Genomic DNA, 21,546 nt, shown 5'->3' with positions numbered 1-21,546 from the left:
TAAGATTTCTACAGTTTTCATATGTTATACATGTACGTTTTTTCCTTTACTTTTTTCAGGAAAAGTTCAAAACCATTAACACTTTGACCATAAGCAAAAGAAAGAATTGAGGCAAACTTAAAAAAAAAAAAGTCAAATAATTGGTGCATGTATATTGTGGATGCATCTTTCATTGCTGTAATGATTGCTTCAGTGCATCTATTTTTTTTTTTTTGATACAGCAGTTTTCTTTTTCTTGATTTAAATTATACCATTGGGCGCCTGGGTGGCTCAGTTGGTTAAGCGACTGCCTTCGGCTCAGGTCATGATCCTGGAGTCCCAGGATCGAGTCCAGCGTTGGGCTCCCTGCTCATCAGGGAGTCTGCTTCTCCCTCTGACCCTCTTCCCTCTCGTGCTATCTGTCTCTCATTCTCTCTCTCTCAAATAAATAAATAAAATCTTTAAAAAAAGTTTAAATTATACTATAATATCAAGAACAGGCATTGTTTTCTTCCTCTTCTAAAAGAAAAAGTGTAACTAGAATTAAATCATCTAATCAAGTCAAGTTTGATTCATTGATGTGATCTTTTCATAACAACTTTCTTTGGCTTATTAGCAGATGTTCTTTCATGCAATTTTTTTTTTTTTTTTGCAAAGAAAGGCAAACAGCTATTCTTGATTACAGCTTACTCCTTACTGAGATCTTGTAAATACTGAAAAGACTATTTGATACCAGGAGTGTTTCTTTCAGGTGGCTCCATTATATGCCATTTCTTTTTTTTTTTTTAAAAGCTTTTATTTATTTATTTGAGAGAGAGAGAATGAGAGATAGAGAGCACGAGAGCGAAGAGGGTCAGAGGGAGAAGCAGACTCCCCGCTGAGCAGGGAGCCCGATGCGGGACTTGATCCTGGGACTCCAGGATCATGACCTGAGCCGAAGGCAGTTGCTTAACCAACTGAGCCACCCAGGCGCCCCATTATATGCCATTTCTTGACTTTGCACAGAGAGAATGTAGGACGAGGTCTGTGTGAATTAGGACGAGGTCTACTTGTCATTCAAACTGTGAAATAAAGTCTTTATCAACCATAATTTCCTCTGAAACTAGATTCAGAGGATCTCTCTTTCCATGCTTCTTACTGTTTAATTTGCATAACAGCAGGTATTTGATGTGTGTAAAGGTACAACTTTTATTTCTTTCTGAATTCCCTTGTCTTTGATAAAGATGAATCAAAAAATTGGGGAATTATGGACTAGGTTAACATATAAAATTTCAAGCTATCACTGGTAAAGTGACCTGCTACAAATATGTGAGGATGTTACCCTGTGAACTTCCAATATTAACAAGAGGAAAGACTCTGACAGTTTACAAAGATTTACTTCCGAGAAACAGACCCCTGTTTATGTGCACAAATGGCACAGAGAGTGACAAGTGACCCAGGGCACCAAGTTCAGGCAAGTTGTGAAGGAAAAAGAAAAATGACACCGCTGGTCAGTGACAGATGAACTTTGCATCCATCATGCTGCTTCAGGGAAAACAGGTAGGTGAATTGTTGCTGCTGTTTGCTTGGCCGTTTATCAGTAACCCCCATGGAGAGGTGCCAGTGGCAAAATACATAGTTGTCAGTGAGTGTCCTACTACACATTTTGGCTTCTAAAGACTTTTTAAATTAATTCTTAAACTTAACTAATTCTTCTTACTAAATAGTAGCATGATGCTATATTTCATGCTGAGGGTCAATTAAAAAGGAGTCACTAGGTTTAGAAAAGAAGCAGAGCAACCAGATAGAAATCATCATGAAACACCTGGGCCACAAAAACACCAGATTTGTATTATGACTTATGCCACTACATACTATATGAGTATTCCTGGGAATAGTGTACAAATGCTTTCCTGACATTTGTACAAGGTATATGATACCTTTCATATACTGACAAGGTATATGATACCTTTCATATACTGACAAGGTATATGATACCTTTCATATACTGACAAGGTATATGATACCTTGTCATACTGACAAGGTATATGATACCTTTCAGGACTGTTGGATTCAATTCTCCATTATGGTTCCATGACCTTATTGTCTTCATAAAACAAGTCTTAAACGGCAGATCACTCATCTGGAGTAACATGGAAGTGGTCTATGTCAGAAACTCAAATTATTTTAATTTCCTTTGTATCTTGCCTTAAAATAATCTTGAGTCTACTTGGTAACTGCTTGTTCTGTCTTGCCAAATGTTGAACATTTAAGCTTTATAGAATGATAGAACAAAAGTGTGTTCCTTATATGAATCTTTTATTTGTACTCAGTCTGATTAGTAAAAAGAAGTTAAAGATAGATTTAAATAAGTAAAGGGAAAGATTTTAAAAAACTTTTAAATAGATTTGAAAAATGACAAATTAAATACTACTAAATTAATTTGAGATTATCAGTATGAGAAGAGGAACAGGCATTACAAATTTCATTTATTTGGGGAAAATATCGTGATACTGAATAAGATTAAAAGGAAGACTTTCAACTTCTTCATCAACCTAACTTGTAAGAAGGAAAATTAGAGGGATAATGCATTAAAAAATGAAACTATGTTCCTATTTCCAGTAAGGTGTTCAATGAACATGAACTGAGCATACAACTGGGTCATCCATGATTTTCAAGCAAGAGTTTTGCCAAGGCAAATATACTGTGAAAAATTTGTTTTAAATTTTCAAATCATACAACTTCATAAAGCAGTACTGGATTTCAGGGATTGTTGAGACTTCCAGTACAAAAAGAACTTAGCTCCTTCTGCATGAAATACTCATTCACATATAAAGCCAATTTCTATCTATTGTCATGCTCTATAAAAATCACAACTCTCACCCTAAGAGTAATCTGAATCTTAAGTTAATGATTTAGTTTCACTTACACAACAATAGTTTAGGGCTATAAGCATCTGTAATCAATTTAAGAGTTATTTGTGATATCTGGGCAAATCTGTTCCTGAATGATTCAAAATTGACAACAGTAACTTTCATTACCCATGGATCTGACTTTAAATCTCACCCAAAGGGGACATTTTGTTTCCCAAAAGGGAAAAAAAAAAGTTTCTGCATTGGTCTAGGAGAAATGTTATTTATGTATGTTGCATATATATTTTTTTAACCCAGCAATTCTCCCTCTGAGGATTTATGTTAAGTATATACTCTAATCAGTCAGCAAAAAGATATGTACCAGGGTATTACTAAAAATATTGTTGGGAATATTGAAAAGCTACAAACAAAACAAATGCTTATCAAGACAAGACTGTTAGAAAAAATTAGAGTAGTCTCATGTAATGGAAGTCTTTCAACTTGTTAAAAAGGAATGTGATTGAATTTACAAAATAAATCTCTCCAAGACAGGTTGCTAGTTAAAAAAGAATCCATTTCGAAGAAGGCATGCAAATGTGACCACAGCAGTGTATATTTAAAGGAAAAAAAGTTATACAAGAATCCCTTCAAAAGCGCTCACTTCAGGGAAGTAAGAAAATATTTGCAGAAGAGACTGTTTTATACCCAATTGTCTGTGTGTGTTATATTATATTTATATATATTATATATAGATATAGATATTATTGTTAGAAATTATAAACTATATGTGTATGTATACATATTTACTATGAAGGTAAGCAAGTATTAACTGCATTTTTATAACTGAACAATTATTCATATAACTAAAACTTACTACTAATGGCGTCTGGTGGCTCAGTCAGTTAAGCGTCTGACTCTTCATTTCTGCTCAGGTCATGATCTCACGGTTGTGAAATTAAGCCGCCTCTTCGGTGCCATGCTCAGTGCAGAGTACGCTTGTCCCTCTCCCTCTGCCCCTCCCCCTGCCTGCAGTGCGCGCTCGCTCTCTCTCTCTCTCTCTCTCTCTCTCAAATAAATAAATAGAAGCTTAAAAAAAAGATGAGCTAATATTTGTGAAACTGTGTAGGAAAATGTCAAGTGCTATATAAAGTTTTACCTGATTCAGGAAATATAACATTAAGACATTTTTTCTGATGATTCCTAATATACATTTCACTGATTCAAAATATCTTTGTTGTATTTTTAGAATTGTTGTATAGGAAATAGCTACCTAAACATCATCTTTTAAATATAACTGAAGCCAGAATGGTTGAAAAAATTAATCATTGCTGTTTTCTCATGACATATAAAATGAATCCCACAGTGCATTAAAGGTTATGTTCCAGATTAAATTTCATGGTCAATCATTAAAATCCCTATCTTTGATAAACTCTAGACTTCCTTGCCAAACTTTCACTTTTAAGCGTTTGGCAACTATAATTAAAACCAGTTCTCCACCTACTGCATCCCTGAACCCATACAGCTGAACAGTAGGGAAAACCACACCCATGCTGACTGGTCTCTCTTAAATTGGTGGTCATGAACCTCAAGGAAGTCCTTCATGCTGCCTACAAATCACATTACGTTGCATGAGTCATTCACGCTCCTCCTCCCCTAGAACACAGTTTTATCCCTTTTCTAAATTAAACTTTTGATAATGCCTCCCTCATCTTCACTGGTAGCTGATGACCTTGCATTTATTCACTGAGAAGATAGAAGCAATGGAAAGATGACTTCCAAAAGCTTTCACACCCCATCTACCCACTCACCTGTGTGGTGTTATCTCTTCCAACTTCTTGGCCGTCACTGGAGATAAAATTGTCAGCTCTGTCAGCAAAGACCCAACTTTCCAGTTAGGTCTGATCACATCTACTCAAAGAAATCATTCTTTCCTGCCTCTACTCTTTTTTTGACTTTCTCTTTTTATTGGATTTTCTGTGTCAGAATATGGTGTACATTATACTGTTGTTTCTCTGTCTTTAAAGAGAGAGGAAAAAACAAAACAAAACTCAAGACATACTTTCTTCTTGCAGCTGCTGCTCTATTTTTCTATTCCTGTACAGCAAAATTCTTTTTACAAAGAGTAGTCAATACTTGTTTTCTCCATTTCCTTACCCTACTCTGTGTTTAACTTTATCACTGCATATAGGTTTCCCTCCAGCCTGCCCTTTGCTTCCACCCGGGCTCCCCTCCTGGGCAGGGGTGAGGTGTGAGAGCCTACCCATCCCTGTCACGGCTGCGTGATGAGCAGAAACCTTCTCTTCCAGCCCGAGTTTTACTTGGTGTGCTAGATAATTTTATTGTCAACTTGGTCAAGCTGGGCACTACATTGCTCAGAATTCACTTCTCCGTATAGTTTTGGTTAGTGTACAACTCTCCAAGTCTTTTTTTTTATTGTTTCATTCCAGTATAATTGACACAAAATATTACATTAGTTTCAGATGTACAACATAGTGATTGAACTTCTCTGTACATTATGCTATGCTTGCCACAATGTAGCTACCATTTGTCACCTTACAATGCTATTATAATATCATTGATTGTAGTCAGTTTCCTATGCTGTATCTTTTATTCCTTGACTTACTCATTCCATAACTGGAAGTCTCTCTCCCATTCCCCTTCACCCATTTTGCCCATCCCCCCACTCCCTACCTCTCTGGCAACCATCAGCTGTTCTCTGCATTTATAGGTCAGATTCTGCTTTTTGTGTATTCATTTGTTTTGTTTTTTAGATTCCATATATGAATGAAGTCATGTAGTATTTGTCTTTCTCAGTCTGACCTATTTCACTCTGCATAATACCCTCTAGGTTCATCCATGTTGTTGCAGATGGCACAATCTCATCCTTTTTGGTGGCTGAGTAATATTCTGGGGTGTGTATATATGTGTGTGTACTACCTCTTTATCCTTTCACGTACTGATGGAAACTTGGATTGCTTCTATATCTTGGCTGTTGTAAATAATGCTTCAATAAATATTGGAGTGCATATATCTTTTCAGATTCATAGTTTTGGTTTCTAAATACCCAGGGGTGAGATTACTGGATCATATGCTATTCTACTTTTAATTTTTTTGAGGAACCTTTATACTGTTTTTTCACAGTTTGTGGACCCATTTACATTCCTACCAACAGAGCAGGAGGGTTCCTTTCTCTCCCCATCCTCACTAAAATTTGTTATTTCTTGGGGCACCTGGGTGGCTCAGTTGGTTAAGCGTCTGTCTGGGCTCAGATCATGATACCAGGGTCCTGGGATTGAGTCCCGCATCGGGCTCCCTGCTCAACGGGGAGCCTGCTTCTCCCTCTCCCGCTGCTACTCCCCTTGCTTGTGTTCTCTCTCTCTCTCTCAAATAAATAAGTAAAATCTTTAAAAAAAATAAAATTTGTTATTTCTTGTTTTTTTTTTTTTAATTTTAGCCATCCCCCCAAATTCTCCCACACCTCTTTGTAGTCAAATCCTTTCTCTACTCTTAGTCCCTGGCAACCACTGATCTATTTTCTGTCCTAATGATTTTGTCTTTTCCAGAATGTCCTAGAATCGTAAAGGTTAATAGAATAATAATAGAATCAATAGAATCATAAAGCATGTATCATTTTGATTCTAGTAACACATTTGAGATTCATCCATGTTATTGCATGTATCAGTAATTTGTTCCTGTTGTGTTAAGCATTTTTCCAATTGATGGGTATAGTTCTGCTAGTTTTTTCTTAATATATTTTGAAATTTTATTATTAGGTACATATACACTTAGGACTGTTAAGTCTTCTTACTAGTTTTTATAATCATGAAATATTCCTCTTTGATAATACTGCTTTTCTTGAAATTTTTGCCGATATTGATCTATCCATTCCATCCCCCTTATGTTTAATGTTTGTGTGGTATGTATTTTCCAACCCTTTGCTTTAGCCTGTCTTTTATATCAAAATATATAATTTTAAAACCCCAGACAGCACAGATATTAAGTGTTCGGTTCAGTGAATTTTGACAATTTTGGCACTTGGGTATGCATGTGTAATAATTGTTCTTAAAAATATACTGCACATTTCCATCACCTTAGGAAATCCAGAAGGTCCACTCAGCCCTCTGTCCTGTTAGTTTTCCCCTCCTCGTCACTCTGACAGAGGCATCTACTTTCTGATTTTAAATTACTATACAGTAGTTCTATCAGGTCTTGGGCATTACATAATGGAATCATATAATACATATTCTTTTGTATCTTGTCTTTTCCTCTCATTATGTTTTTGAGATTTTTACTGTATTTATTTATTCTGTATTCTGCATTTATTTATTTACTTATTTATTCATTCATTCATTCGTTTATGCAGTTATTTTTTCTTTAGTGACATTCTATTTTATGAATATACTACAGTTACTTCTCTTCATTCTCCTGTTGATAGTAATGGGTTATTTCCAGTATAGGACAATCATGAATAAGACTGCTGTGAACATTGTTATGCAAACCTTTTGGTAGACATATGCTTTCCTTACTCTGGCATAAATATCCAGAAATGAAATGGCTGAGTCATACGGTAAATGTATGTTTATTTTCTTAAGAATACCTAAACACTTTTCTGAAGTATATGTACCATTTTGCATCTTCATTAGTATCATGTTACTTTTGTTTGTTCCCTATCCTTATCACTATTTGATATTGTCAGCCTTTTAAATTTTAGCCTTTTTGGTGGATGTATAGGAGTATCTCATTGTGGTTTTAATCTGCAGTTCCCTGTGACTTACAATGTTAAATGTGTGTGTCTTTTATGAAGTGGTTCTTCACATCATTGTCTTTAGTTTATCCCTTCAAGTTATACATATATATAATATACAGTGTATATATAATAGATATATATGATAAGAATATATCGTATGATATATATAAGAATATTTTGTCAGATTTGTATTTTAATATTTTCCTCCCATTGTGTGACTTCCTTTCCCCTTATTTTTATATGATATTTTTGATAAACAGAAATTTATAATTTTAATCAAGTTCAGGTTATGAATTTTCTTGATCTTATGGTTGATGTATTTGTGTTCTATCTAAAAATATTTGCTTCTCTCAAATTTGCAACTATCTCCCTGTATTTTCATATTTAATTTTATGGTTATAGCTTGTATTTAGTTTTATATTAGATCTTGAATTGTTTTTTTCTGCTGGGAGTTAAGGTCATGGTTCATTTTTTGTTTTTATTTTCATATAAATACCTACTTGTTCTAGCATGATTCATTAAATAGACTTTTCCCATTGAACTCTCCCAATGCCTTGGTTGACAATCTATTGAACATATATATGTGAGCCTTATTCTGGGGCTCTCTTTTCTATTCTGTTGATACAGATGTAAATCCTTATACCATTATCATACTGTCTTGATAACACAAATTTAAGTAAGTCTTTAAATCAGACAGTTTAAATACTTCAAAAGTTCCTCTTTTTTAGATTCCAGTTATCTCTGAATTTCTGTATAAGTTTTATAAATAGCTTGCTGATTTCTTCAAAAAATTTTGCTGAGATTTTGATTGAGTTTGCATTGAATCTATGGCTCAATTTGATGAGAATGAATATCAAATATCTCAGTTTATTTAGGTTTTCATTAATCTTTTCAGTAGTAGTTGGTATTTCAGTGAAGAAGCCTTGACAACTTTAGTAAATTGCTAAATATTTTTATGTCATTGATGTTATTGTGATATTTTTAAAAAAATTTTAATAAAAACAATTTGAGTTGTTAGCTGTATAAGGAACTTGAATCTATAATGATGGTAACTTTATGTAGAAGTCTACTAGTTCTTTTTGGTAGCTTCCATAGAGTTTTCTACTTATATATCATGTTTTCTATAAATGTTTTTTTACTTCTTTTCTATTTTGTATGTTTTTATTATTTTTTGCCTTTTTCTTCAGCTAAAAGTTCAAATATAATGTTGATGGTGAGTGGTCGGTGATGATAATAGTTGATGATGATGATATTGAGTAGATGTGGAATGGTTAAACATCTTTTTCTTGTATTCCTAGTTGTAGAGGATAAATGTTTAATGCTTCACCACTTTTGAAATTAGTAATAGGATTCTCACAGATGGGCTTTTTAAGATTAAGAAACATTGCTTCTCACCATAATATGTTGAAACATTGCTTCTCACCATAATATGTTGAAAGTTTTGACCGATAGTGAGAATTGTATTTTATCAAGTTCTTCAGTCTCTTTTGAGATGATCATAAAATTTTCTTCTTTTATTCTATTAATGTGGGTGAATCGCACTAGTTTATTTTTTTTATGTTGAACAGTTTTGCATAAGACGGTCAGTTTGCATAGACCTTTTTTATATGTTGTTACATTAGATTTGCTAATGGCTTTTTTAAGGATGTTTTCTAGACTCACAAGATCTGTCTAGAGGCAATATTATTTCATTCTGTCTTTGTGAGGTTTTATTATCAGGTATACTGCTCTCCTGAAATGAATTTGACTATGGTCCTTTATTTTGTGAAAGTATTTGTATAAGATAGTTATTATTTCTTCCTTCAATGTTTGAAAAATTCACTGGCATATCCATCTGGGTCTTGAGTTTTCTTTGTGGGAGGAATTTTATAATGGATTCAATTACTTTATTTAGATAAAGCTATTGAGATTTTTCCATTTCTTCTTTTGTTAGTTTTGGTAAGTTACGCTTTATAAGAAATTCACCTATTTCATCTAAGTTGTGAAATATATTAGCATAATGATGTTCAGTAAATCACCTTATAATCCTTTTAATGTCTGCGTGATTTATAACAATGCCTTTTCTTTCATTCCTGTTATTCATAATTTGTGATTTTTCTCCCTTTTTCATGACCAGTCTAGCTAGAGGTTTAACAGTTTTGTTAACTTTATTAATTTATTGCTTCAGACTTTGTTGATTTGTCATTTTTCACTTCACGGATTTTTCCTCTTATTTTTGTTATTTTCTCTCTTCTAGATAATTAGGTTATAACTTACTCTTCTTTGTCTACCTTCCTAAGATGACAGCTTAGGAAAAGTGATTTCACTTAGGAAAGTGATTTCTCACCTTTCTTTATATCTATGAATATCATTCAAAGCTCTGCTTTAACTATATTCCACATATCTTGATATGTTGATATCTTGATTATCCGGATCAGGAGTTTGGGAAGTGTTTTGCTGGGCTGTTCTGGGTCACGTTTTTCATGCAGTCAGATGATGTCTGAAGTTAGCACAGTGGAATGCTGAAGCTACTGGGTTAGGCAGATCGTCCTGCCTCCTTTTCTTTCTGTAGTCTCTGAGCCTCGGAAACCTTGAATGGTTTCTCCACCTGAGTTAGTTTAGAATTGCTTGTGGTATGATGACCTCAAGACATTCAGTCTGCTTACTGGTAGCTCAGGACTCCAAAGGCAAGTGTCCCAAGAACACCAGGTAGAAGCTATACCACTCTTAATCACCTAGCCTTAAATGACACATAGTGATACTCCAGCATCCTCACGAGCCTGCCAAGATTCAAGGATGGGAGAATACATGTCACCTTTTGATTACAGAAGGGGTGGCAATATACTTCTCTTCTTACATTTTAAGAAGAGACTGCCAGATGGGAGATACTGTAGTTATGTTGGAAAAATACAACCAGCTATATCATCTTTGACCCATGGGTGTGTATTACTTTTTAACAAAATACATTTTTACTTATTTCTTTCTGCCCTCTGCTCCAAATGTAATTATTAAGAATATTTGTTTACTTCTTTATTCTTTTACCAAGTAGTGTCTAGCACATGGTAGGTACTCCTAAATATTTGAATATATAAATAAATGCATTGATTCTGTCTCCTGTATTATGAATTTACTAATTGAATTTTTCTAACCTGGAGATACTTATTTTTAAATTTTCAATGTTTAAAGGTAAATGTACTCTGGGCTCAGTAATCCAGTATGAATTCCATTTGCTTTTCTTTTTTTTTTTTTTGTATTTTATGATACTTAGAGCATTGTTAACATTGTCAGAAATCTTCACATGCACGTCATCTTACCCGTTTTTTTGGTGTTTATAGATTTAATTCCTTTTCCACTTTCCAACAGTTAGTAATTCCACAAGCAAGCTTTTTATAGCTTTAATCTAAATCTTCTTTGTGGGTGGCTAACCTTTGGCAGTACTGTTTGAAAGTCTCATCCGAACTATCTATTTTCGTGGCTCTGTTTTAATATCAGACATGATCCAGAAATTTTCATAGCACACATATTTGTTCTGTCAAAATAAAATAATCAGGACTGCTGCCTTGCTTATGCTCAGTAAAAACACTGTAAATAAAACCAGCGCTGTAGTCAGTAATCTAAAATAACAAAATAGTTTTACTTCTTAAAATACTCAAGAGTTAAGGCAGGCATGAAAGTAAGGTAAAATTTATTCAAGTGGGCACATGAACTGTCACTTGCCCTAGGCCTTCCATGTCCTCCTGTACTTTCTATATCCATTTCACTGAGAATTGCCCATGGGTTTAGAACAAAAGAAGGGGAAGGTAGAGGGAGATGTTATGTATACATTCTCCCTCTCTAATTTCTGACCTATGTTCTAAGAGCTACAAACAGGGAAGAGAAAAGCCATTTGTTATTGTCTTACTTTTAGGTCTTTAAATCACAACAACCTGAGACAGGTACAGGTGGTTAATGTTCCTTATTCTAAGTTCATGCTAGATCCAGCAGAGAAGTCAATGAATGTAGAAATTATTTAACTCTCTGACTCTAAATAGTTAGTTTTCTCACCTATATTAAAAATAAGCCTTTTTTTCACCCTTTTTTTTTATAAGCTTTTTAATAGGGACTACAGAAGGAAAATTACCAGTGAACGAGTGGGTTCTCTCTGCCTTCTTAGTGTTCACCTTCTCACTGAAGCTCTTTTATATTATTACCACTGTGTCATCCTGCTCAGGTCCCTCTTATATAACAGTTTCTGGGGAACACCCCCTTTCTTTAGTTTCTTCTGTACAGTTGACACATATTGATACTTTCAGAACGTTGCTTTAATACATATTTAGAAAGAGTAAACTATATTAATAAAGAAGTGCCAATGAAATCTGTATTAAGCTGAAATAAAAAGGAAGCTTTAACAAAATATTTTATTACAATATACAGAATATGGGTCTTCAAGGCCTGAGAAACCTAAAGTAATAGTCATTACCTTGCTGACATACTGTGATCTCTCAAACACTTGACTGTTTCTATGTGGTGGATGCCATCTTATGAACTACTACACAAAAGCTGTATTCAGGGAATACATCCCCTGTCCTTACTCAGATGGTAGGGGGGTGGGAAATGCTCTTGCTATACAATTATCGGTTTGAAAGGCACGACTTTCCAGTGGTTTCCTGGCCATCTGTGATGATATACATAATGAAGTAGCTCATACTTCAAGTTAGTCCCAACATCTTGCTTAGGGAAAAGTTATTTGACCCATTACAGCTCCATGAACCAATGTAATTTTAACTACATGACAACCATAATTACTGTGGCACACCCATTATAATTATAGGCCTTGTCTTCTATGGATGCCATCAGAACACATTAGTATGATGCCTTGAAGTTGTGAAAAAAGCCAATTGAATTGTTTGAACCTAACATACAATGTTGCAGGGCCATCTTATTCTATTTTTTATTTTGTTTTATACATACAGATACATACATAAAGTTATATCTAACACACTATAGAATTCTTGAGTGCAGTATTTATATCCACTTCATTTTGGTCTTCCTATTTTATGTCCACAACAAACAGAAGTTGATACATATTTGTTGACTGCTGAAAGAATAGCACTTAACCTCCTTTTGATTAACAAAGAATGCTCCGTGGTCTGTGGTCTTTGGAAGTCTCTGAGAATATATAATGCTTACATATTTTTTCTAGTCCTTTTCAGGATGGATTGCTTGATTTACAAAGACTTTATCCCATTATTCATCTGTGTAGGCATCAACTTTTATTTCCTTTAATTTTTTAAAATTAGCTTTTTAAAAATCAGCTAAGGTTATTAGGGGAGCAGTTAATGTCCATTGGCCTGAGGAAACACCAATAGTAGACTGGCATATAATTATAGAGAAATTAATTTTGAAAAGTAGCATATGAGAACTGATTATAGTAAATACTTTGGTAGATTCATATATTACAGTCCTTTGATGTTCTGTATGCTTTTTTCTATCAATCTGATTCCTGCACATTTCAGGATACTTTTGTATTGGCATTCCTCTTTGAAAATATTGTCTATCTGGAATACTTTGTTCTTATGTATCATAATGTAACATCCACTGTAGAGAAAAAACTTTTCTTTAATGCTTTTCTTTAAAGTAGCTTTCCTCTTTTATTAAAAAAAAAATCAGAGCTAGAAATAGAAAATTAGTGCTATAAAAGCATCAGATTAATTTTGAAATTAAATTTGTAAAGTTTTTAAATGAAATATGTTCTACCATTGAAAAGGAAAAACAGTATCTGGTCTTAGGAGCATATTACATAAGACTATCTTAATTACGATATCGGTTTAAGTAATAGACTGCAAACTTGAAAGAAACATGCAAAGGAGAATGGACAAAGTAGGGAGTTACTTTGAATACTAGCAATAAAATGTAATTACTAGCTCAAATGACACAAAATCCCATCTACCATTTCTGTCTACTTCAGTTCATCCTGTTATTCCTTTTTTATTGCAGCTGGTCTTCCAGGAAAGATTGGCCACTTAAGCTTACTTTCCTTTGATTTACCATATATCACTCTTTGTTTGGTCCCTTTGGGAATCACCTCAACCATCCAGAGAGCCTATTGTAAAACCTCTTGTGATCTTTTATTCTGAAGGATGATAAATAAAAGCACATAGAACTGAGAAGCTGTTTTAGATGACAGTCATAGGGATTCTGCTTTGTCTGAGTTCCTGTCATGAAATTGAATTACTGGTACTTACCCAACATAAAGACAGTTTAAAACTGTTTGGAGAAGTCAAATGAAAAAACTTTTGGATAAATAAACAATTTTCTCTTTCAGAATAAGTAATTTTTCCATTGTTTCCACATACAATTTAATATTTAGCCCCTCAAAAGGACATAGAATAAGTAGATAAAGGAAACTATGGCTTAAGTTCAGTCATGAATGTATTAATTTTTGCCCCATTTGCATAAGAGAAGCATTCTAAAACAATTTGCACTCTGATCGATTACTAAAACACATATCTTGTCACTTCTATGTTAAAATATTGAATGGTTCCCATCATTACTAAGCTTTGTCCAAAATTACACGGCATCTAGGAATCTCGCTCCTTTCTCTACTTAGAAAACTATTCACTGTTCAGTGTGCAATTACAACTATACCTCATCTTGTATAATCTGCTCTGACTTCTCCAGGGAGAGGCCATCACTTTCTCCTCTGTGTCATTCTGCAAGTAGTTCTATCAGTTTACCTATTATGATGTATTATAAGTGTTTCCTTATGTACATTTCTCTCCTGCTCAACTGGAAGCCCTTTGAAGGCAGAGTACTTAAGTCTTTAAATCTTTATATCAATGAATTCTGCTTAAATTGAATTTTACAATATTCCCTTCTGTTATTAATTACAGAAGCTGGCTTCATCTATTATTCCATATTGTAAATTAAATTTTTAGGCTGGTTTTATTATGTTTCTATCATCAAATTTAGGTAGCCTTGGCATTTAAGCTCTGCTTTTTAATTTTTTGTAACTTCTTTGGAACATATTCCATTTTTCTTCTACCCATTAGCCTAAGTAAATAAGAACAAAGTGCTTTCTTCATTGAATTCCATTCAAATTCAATGATTTCTGACTCGAAAAGGAGTGTAAGCTTTATGAAGACTAGTTAGATTTTAAACTTGGCAAAATATGACTTCTTAGTTCAAAGAAGAAAACCTTTAAAAAACAGACCCATAAGACTCTGTGAACATCAAACAGGACATAGAACATCATTTGATGACTCAGGTGTCAGTAAATCATAATTATGGAAACTACATTTCCTCTCAAGTGGTCATGGGCAGAAAAGGCAAGTTTAAATACACTTAGTTTTCCTCCACACACAAACTTAAAATCATTAAAAAAACATGTATTTTCCCCAAATGTCCTCTAATTAGGGCTGTCCTTTGTGTAAAATATTTAGGGCAGCTAGATGGTTAAGAGAAATTATTTCTTTAAATATCTGTGCCTAGTGCTATTAATGCTAAATTCCATTATATCATTTGAGTCTGGGATAATGATAATGAATCATATTTGAAATATTTAAGGCTTCTAAAGCCTCATACAGCATAAAGATCTTGAAAATATTATACAACTTTGTTGTTTGTTTCTTTGCCAAAAGTAAATATTGACTTTAACACAGTAAAACACACACATGTGTACACACACACACACTCTCACCCTCTTCTGTGTATGTGTGGATAGGGAAGAAAATTTGAAAGTCTTTGAGACAAATGATTTCTACCTTGAACCTGCATCATCCCCTAACACTTGGCCCTCCCAGCCAAGTTGTTTCTCATGTATCCATTCCATGAACCCTATTTGTTTAATAAATCATCAAATACAGGGCCAGATTACTTGTTATGTAGGAAAGGTTAGAATTCCTTATTTTTCACATCAGTCTGATTGAATAATTATAATCTACCTAATTTGAGAAACATATGCCTAAACTGATCACTTTATATCTTTATAAGGACAAATGGAATTTGTAATCATTTAAAAATTTGTTCTATAAAATTTTAGCTATCTTTATTCTTAAACAATCATGTTTGTCTAGAAAATTTACTATCTGTTCTTTTAGCATTATATAAGAGTTCACAACTGTTGAATCACAGACCTGTACCTCTGAAACAAGTAATATATTATATGTTAAAAAAAAAAAAAGATAGTAGGAAGGGAAAAATGAAGGGGGGAAATCGGAGGTGGAGATGAACCATGAGAGACTATGGACTCTGAGAAACAAACTGAGGGTTCTAGAGGGGAGGGGCGTGGGGGGATGGGTTAGCCTGGTGATGGGTATTAAAGAGGGCACGTACTGAATTGAGCACTGGGTGTTATACGCAAACAATGAATCATGGAACACTACACTACTACAAAAACTAATGATGTATGGTGATTAACATAACATAAAAACAAAAAAAAGAGAGTTTCATAGTTCTTACACAAAATGTCTCCTTGCTTGGAAAGTATGTTTTTTAGTTAACTATGTTGTTTGGATAATATATATGTCAGAATTTCCTTTTAATTATTTTTTTAAAGATTTTATTTATTTATTTGAGAGAGAGAGAATGAGAGATAGAGAGCACGAGAGGGAAGAGGGTCAGAGGGAGAAGCAGACTCCCCGCTGAGCAGGGAGCCCAGATGTGGGACTCGATCCCAGGTCTCCAGGATCATGACCTGAGCCGAAGGCAGTGGCCCAACCAACTGAGCCACCCAGGCGCCCCTCCTTTTAATTATTTTAAAGTATTTAGAAGTATTTATCTGAAAAGGTAGGTTAGTTCTAGAAGGTATTAAATTTTAAATATCAAAAGCTAATACAATGAGTATAATGTTTTAAGCTTCTCTCTACTAATAGTCAAGAAGGGAAATAATGTTAGAGCTCATTAGGAGATATTTAAATTAGATTTGTAAGAATCCTATGATTTTATGAGTTACGTTCGGAGAAGAGACCAAGGAGTGTTGTGAGAATTTTCTTCTTTTAAATTGTAAAAATACACACACACACACACACACACACACACACACACACACACACACAATGTGCTTTACAAAAAGGCAGAATAGCTGATTGAATATTTAAGTCTCTCCTAATTTTATAACTACATAATTAGGGCAGTGTTAGGTTTATTTGCTCATTTCTTAGATGTAATAAAAATTACATAATACTGATTGTGGTCCATTGACCAGACCAATCATAAAATACTTAGTGAGGGCCAGTCATGAACCTGATATTTTTTAGGAACTAAATATACAGTAGTAAACAAAATGAATAAAACGTTTCCTCTCAAAGAGCTTATATTCATTTGCAGAAACAAAGACATTGAACATAGATGGATGATGGATGGTTGGATAGGTAGATAGATAGATAGACCTACAAATATTTAAACTGCTATGACAAAAAGTAAAGGTATAAGAAAGAAATTGAAGTAGGAGATCTCTGGGGAGCAATGTAATTCTTTTTTACAGTGTGGCTAAAGAACAACTCTTCAGCAAAGTGACCTCCATGAGGTAGGGAGATTCAAGGTTACATTCAGGGGTTGTATTTATGCTGAAAGAATAGCAAATACAAAGGCCTTAAGCAGAAATATGCTTGGAGTTTTTAAGAAACAGCAAAGAAATCAAGGTAGCTATGGAGGAAGATGGATAGGAAGTGTGTTTGAGGATGTGTCAGAGACCACATAGTGACAAATTCATCTCCAAGTCCAATACCTTTGAGTCTTTCCATAGTACTCTTATAGCACTGAGACCACAGACATGGCTCCTTTCATCCTGGACTTATTTAAAAGAGTTTTGTTTTTTACAGTTGTGTGTATTATGTTATAATGAATTGAAATGCTACAATGATTACTGTAATCTACTGGAAGGCAGGTTTACTATTTTATTCAGCAGTGTAATACCAGAATCTGTTAAAGTAGTTTTCATTAGATGGTCAATACACATCTTTTCTTAGTGAATGAGTGAATAATTCAAATCCCTTCTTGCAATGAGAGGTAGCATAACGTGGTTAGAGCACAGACGGGGATTTAGACTGACCAGGTTTGAACGCAGTCTCTTTAGATTCGTATTTCTCTGCATACCATAGAGATTACAATGAATATCCTAAGTTTATAACAGTATAGTTTTCGTTGATACCAAAGTAGCATACAAAACTCTGCTCCTGTATGGTTCTGCTCCTCCCTTTTATTTTGGTGGCACAAACTATAAATTTATATATTGCATGCCCAATAATAGCTTTATAATTGTTTTTATGCATTTGTCTTTTAAATCATAGAAAAGTAAAAAGTGGAGTTACAAATCAAAATTTCAGTAACTACTTCAATGTTTTTACCTATAAACTAATTTGAATTAAGTTATTATATTCCTCACATCTAAGTTGATGCCTGGGAATAACTGATTATTAATACGAATATAGAATGAAAAATTGAAAAACCATGCTATTTTTTTAAATTAGTAACTTGTTACTATAATTGACATTGTTTAAACGTAGGCAATAAAAATGTTTTCCAGGGTATTAAGTTAAATTACTATACAATTAAAATTTTTAACAGAAATTTTTGTGAGATTAAGTTTATAGTTGAAATAAAATAAAGTTTTGTAAAGGAAACATAAACTAGTCATAGAATTTTTGATGGAAGGGACTAAATTTATAACCCATCTGTATCTCTTTATTTTTTTAGGAACTTTCAAGTGAATATTCCTGTTTTCTGTCATGTAAGTAAACATTTTATTCAATAATATTCATCAATTTAAAAATCCAAAAGGTTTTCATGACCTTATGAATTCTAGATCAAACAGCATCATAGCTATCTATATTTATCATAAATTTATAGTTTATAGTGGAGTCTGCAATGAGTACAGAGCATCTGAAACAGGTTTGAACTGTTTATTTGCAATAAAGCAGAGCACTACTAAATCACAGTGTAAGTACAGTACTTTTTATTCATGTTGGGAGTGGAGTTTCTCTGAGCCAGAGTTAAATATCTATTTATAAAACAGCCAAATTTAAAAGAAATTTAGCACAGAGCCTAAATGTGAAAGTACTTTAGCCAGTTACAGTAATCAAGCAAATTAGGGTTTTTCAAAGGATTGTGCCTTAAAAATTGCAGGTACCATGGGGTCCTTAATGAAAAAGCCAGGAACTGAATTTTATTTCTCCTTGGAACAGAATCTTTCTTCTAATTAGTCTGTTATATTAGAGCTGTGGCTCCATGTGGATTAAAAATAGATGAATAGCCTCTGCATCATGTTCCCCTGTGAAAGTTTGTTTTTACTCTGAAGCCATTTTTCCAAATATTGTTTTAAATTATACCTGTCCATTTTCAAAGAAAAGGGAAAAAACCTTAAGAACATTGCATTTTTCTGAATCCCTGGTTCCTATAATTTCTCCAATCTGGTATCAAACTGAAGGTTATTAGTCTAATTGAGATAGCTCTTATCTTATTTTAAACCCAAAATTCCATGTTTGACAGATTTTTTCAACTTCAGATCTTCACATTTACAGAGTAAATGAATGTGACTATAACTTCCTTTTAGAAATGCTGATTGGCAAAGGGTAACCATGAATAAAAAGAGCTCATAAATGTCCGGCCAATTACAAAAGATATCAAAGATTTTCATAAGTCAGTACAAGCAAGCCTAGTTTACATGGACGTACTTTTGAGGTCTTGTGGAATTAGGACCACATTATGCTTTAAAGAAATCCTAGGAGTTTAGTTAACCAAATGGAGACCACTGGTATAATTACTAAAGATATGTAAAATATAGAATATGAAATTAAATTAGATAGCATATGTTGAGTATTGAGTATTAAATATATGCTAGGTAATTTGGATACCACATCCCTATCATAGAGGTGAGAAAAGTGAGCACAGTATATATTTACATATACCCAGCTTATAAGTAGCAATTTTGATGTTTAAAACCTGCTAAAAAAAACTCTTGAGAACTTGAGAGCCTACGCTCCAAATTATACTGCCTTCAATGACTAGAAAACCAGGACATGTATACAAGCAAACTGATCTCATCTTAAAATTTAAATAAGAAAAATGCCAAAACAAGCCAAATATTTCATTCTTCATGTCTGCAAACATTTATTTTTAAAAATGCCAACCTACAGAGAAGTTGGAAAATAATCAAAATTAGCACCTATATAACATATCAGCTAGATTTATCGGGTATTAACCATTTTGCCACATTAGCTTTCTGCCATTGCCAAGCAGTATTTTTCTCTGAATCATTTGAAAGTAACTGTAGACATTTTGAAACACAATCCCAAAATATCTCAGCATGTATAGTCTCAAAGGTAGGATATTTTCCTACTTAAATAGCAATTCTTTATCACACCCAAGAACCTTAAACTTGATTTCACAATGTCAAAAAAAATCTGAAACTTGTTAACAGACAAAAGATTGCTGAGTTTCCTTTGGTACACTCAGTAGTATGAGATGGTAAATTTTCTATCAGCTGATCTATTTTATACCACCTATGCTTTATAAAATAGAATAAGTTAACTTACAGATTTTTGTCTGTACAGATGCACATGACTTCTGTCTATTGAAAAAGATAACCGTGACATCTATAGTTTATTGCCCTTGTTTTGTATCTAACCCAGCAATGTGATCTTAATAATCTTTCATTAATTTGCCTATAGAAACTTAGCTCCTCATTTAATCTGTGGCCTAACTTTAAGAGTTTACTGTCCTCGCTAATTGATGAGCTAGATAAAATCTTTGACATACATATTTATATTTGTGTCATGTTTTTAACTTCTTAAAAATTATACTTTAATAGTAATCTTCTCTAACATAAGTCCTTATTCAAATTTCTCCAAGTGCTTCAAGAGTATTCTTTATAGTTCTTTATTTGTTTGATTATTTTGACCCATGGTTTGGTTAAGTATACTGTATTAAAATTATTTTACATGCCCCTCTAGTTTCCTTTAATGTGGAAGAACAGTCCCTCCATTTCACCTTTTTTTTGTTGTTGTTTTTTATGATATTGACCTTTATTTTTCTTTTAAGTATGCAAGATAATTATGTTCTAGAATGTTCCACCCAAAAGATTTGCCTGAATGTTTAGTCATGATTAAAATCAGGTTAAATTTTGACAAGAATACTGTAGGTGATACTGTGTACTTCCTATTATATGAAACTCACTTAATGGCAATGGGCCTTTTTTTTTAATATGCTAAGTTTAATCATGTGGTTAAAATGATTTCCAGGATTTCACTGGGTAACCATAGTTGATGGATAACTAGTAACTTGGTTAGTGGGATTTCTCCATTGTAAAGTTACATTTTATTGCATGTATTTATCAAGCTATCTGTGGGTGTTATTTTGGGACAATATACAGATCCTATTCCCCAACAATATTTTAGCCAGTGACTTAGCATGTTCTGAGGATTCTTGCTTGGACCAATTATTACACTGGTATTTGCAGAGTTAATTATTTTTATTTTAAAACGTCAGTGTGTATGGGTGCTGGAAATGGTTAAAGGAGCTCAGAATTGGAGTCAAGAGATAAATGTACAGAAGTTCATATACATGTGCATATCTTTCAAACTTCAAAGAATGGTGAACATTTGATTATAAACCTATTTTTGAAAATGGGCTAATAATGCAGGGGCTAAGCCATAAATATGATTATAAGACTCAATAAAGTATCATTTGATAAAGCTATCAAGAGTTTATAATGAGGCAATATGTGTGACCATAAGCCTAATTTTCCCCATCTGCTATAATTGGAATAATAATAACTACTTAAGGGGCACCTGGGTGGCTCAGTCAGTTAAGGGTCTGCCTTTGGCTCAGGTCATGATCCCAGGGTCCTGGGATAGAGCTCCCAAGCCCGCTTCTCCCTCTCCCTCTGCCTCTTCCCCTCCTTGTGTTCCCTCTCTCGCTCTCTCACTCTCTCTTAAATAAATAAATAAAATCTTAAAAAATATATAATACCTACTTCATAAGACTGTTTTGAGAATTGAGATATTACAGGTAAAGCATAGATCATATTTACTA

General features: G+C 33.6%; 1 protein-coding gene and 1 long non-coding RNA gene across 2 annotated transcripts in view; one reads left to right on the top strand and one right to left on the bottom strand.

Moving 5' to 3' along the window:
- SEMA3A (semaphorin 3A) overlaps positions 1-21,546 on the top strand; it is a 472,351-nt gene that overhangs the window by 35,075 nt on the left and 415,730 nt on the right. Inside the window, exon 3 of the mRNA XM_073898730.1 lies at positions 18,211-18,244. The gene's annotated coding sequence lies outside the window, so the exon portion shown is untranslated. The remainder of the gene's footprint in view (positions 1-18,210; positions 18,245-21,546) is intronic.
- Positions 1-21,546, bottom strand: part of LOC141373847 (uncharacterized) — a 34,215-nt gene that overhangs the window by 12,355 nt on the left and 314 nt on the right. The gene's annotated exons all lie outside the window — the stretch shown is intronic.

Source organism: Callorhinus ursinus, unplaced genomic scaffold (genome assembly GCF_003265705.2).
Source record: "Callorhinus ursinus isolate GAN/ISIS: 27379988/994484 unplaced genomic scaffold, GSC_fseal_2.0 scaffold12, whole genome shotgun sequence".
Lineage (NCBI taxonomy): Eukaryota > Metazoa > Chordata > Mammalia > Carnivora > Otariidae > Callorhinus > Callorhinus ursinus.
The sequence above is the reverse complement of the archived record's forward strand: the minus strand, read 5'-3'. Positions and strand labels throughout refer to the sequence as shown.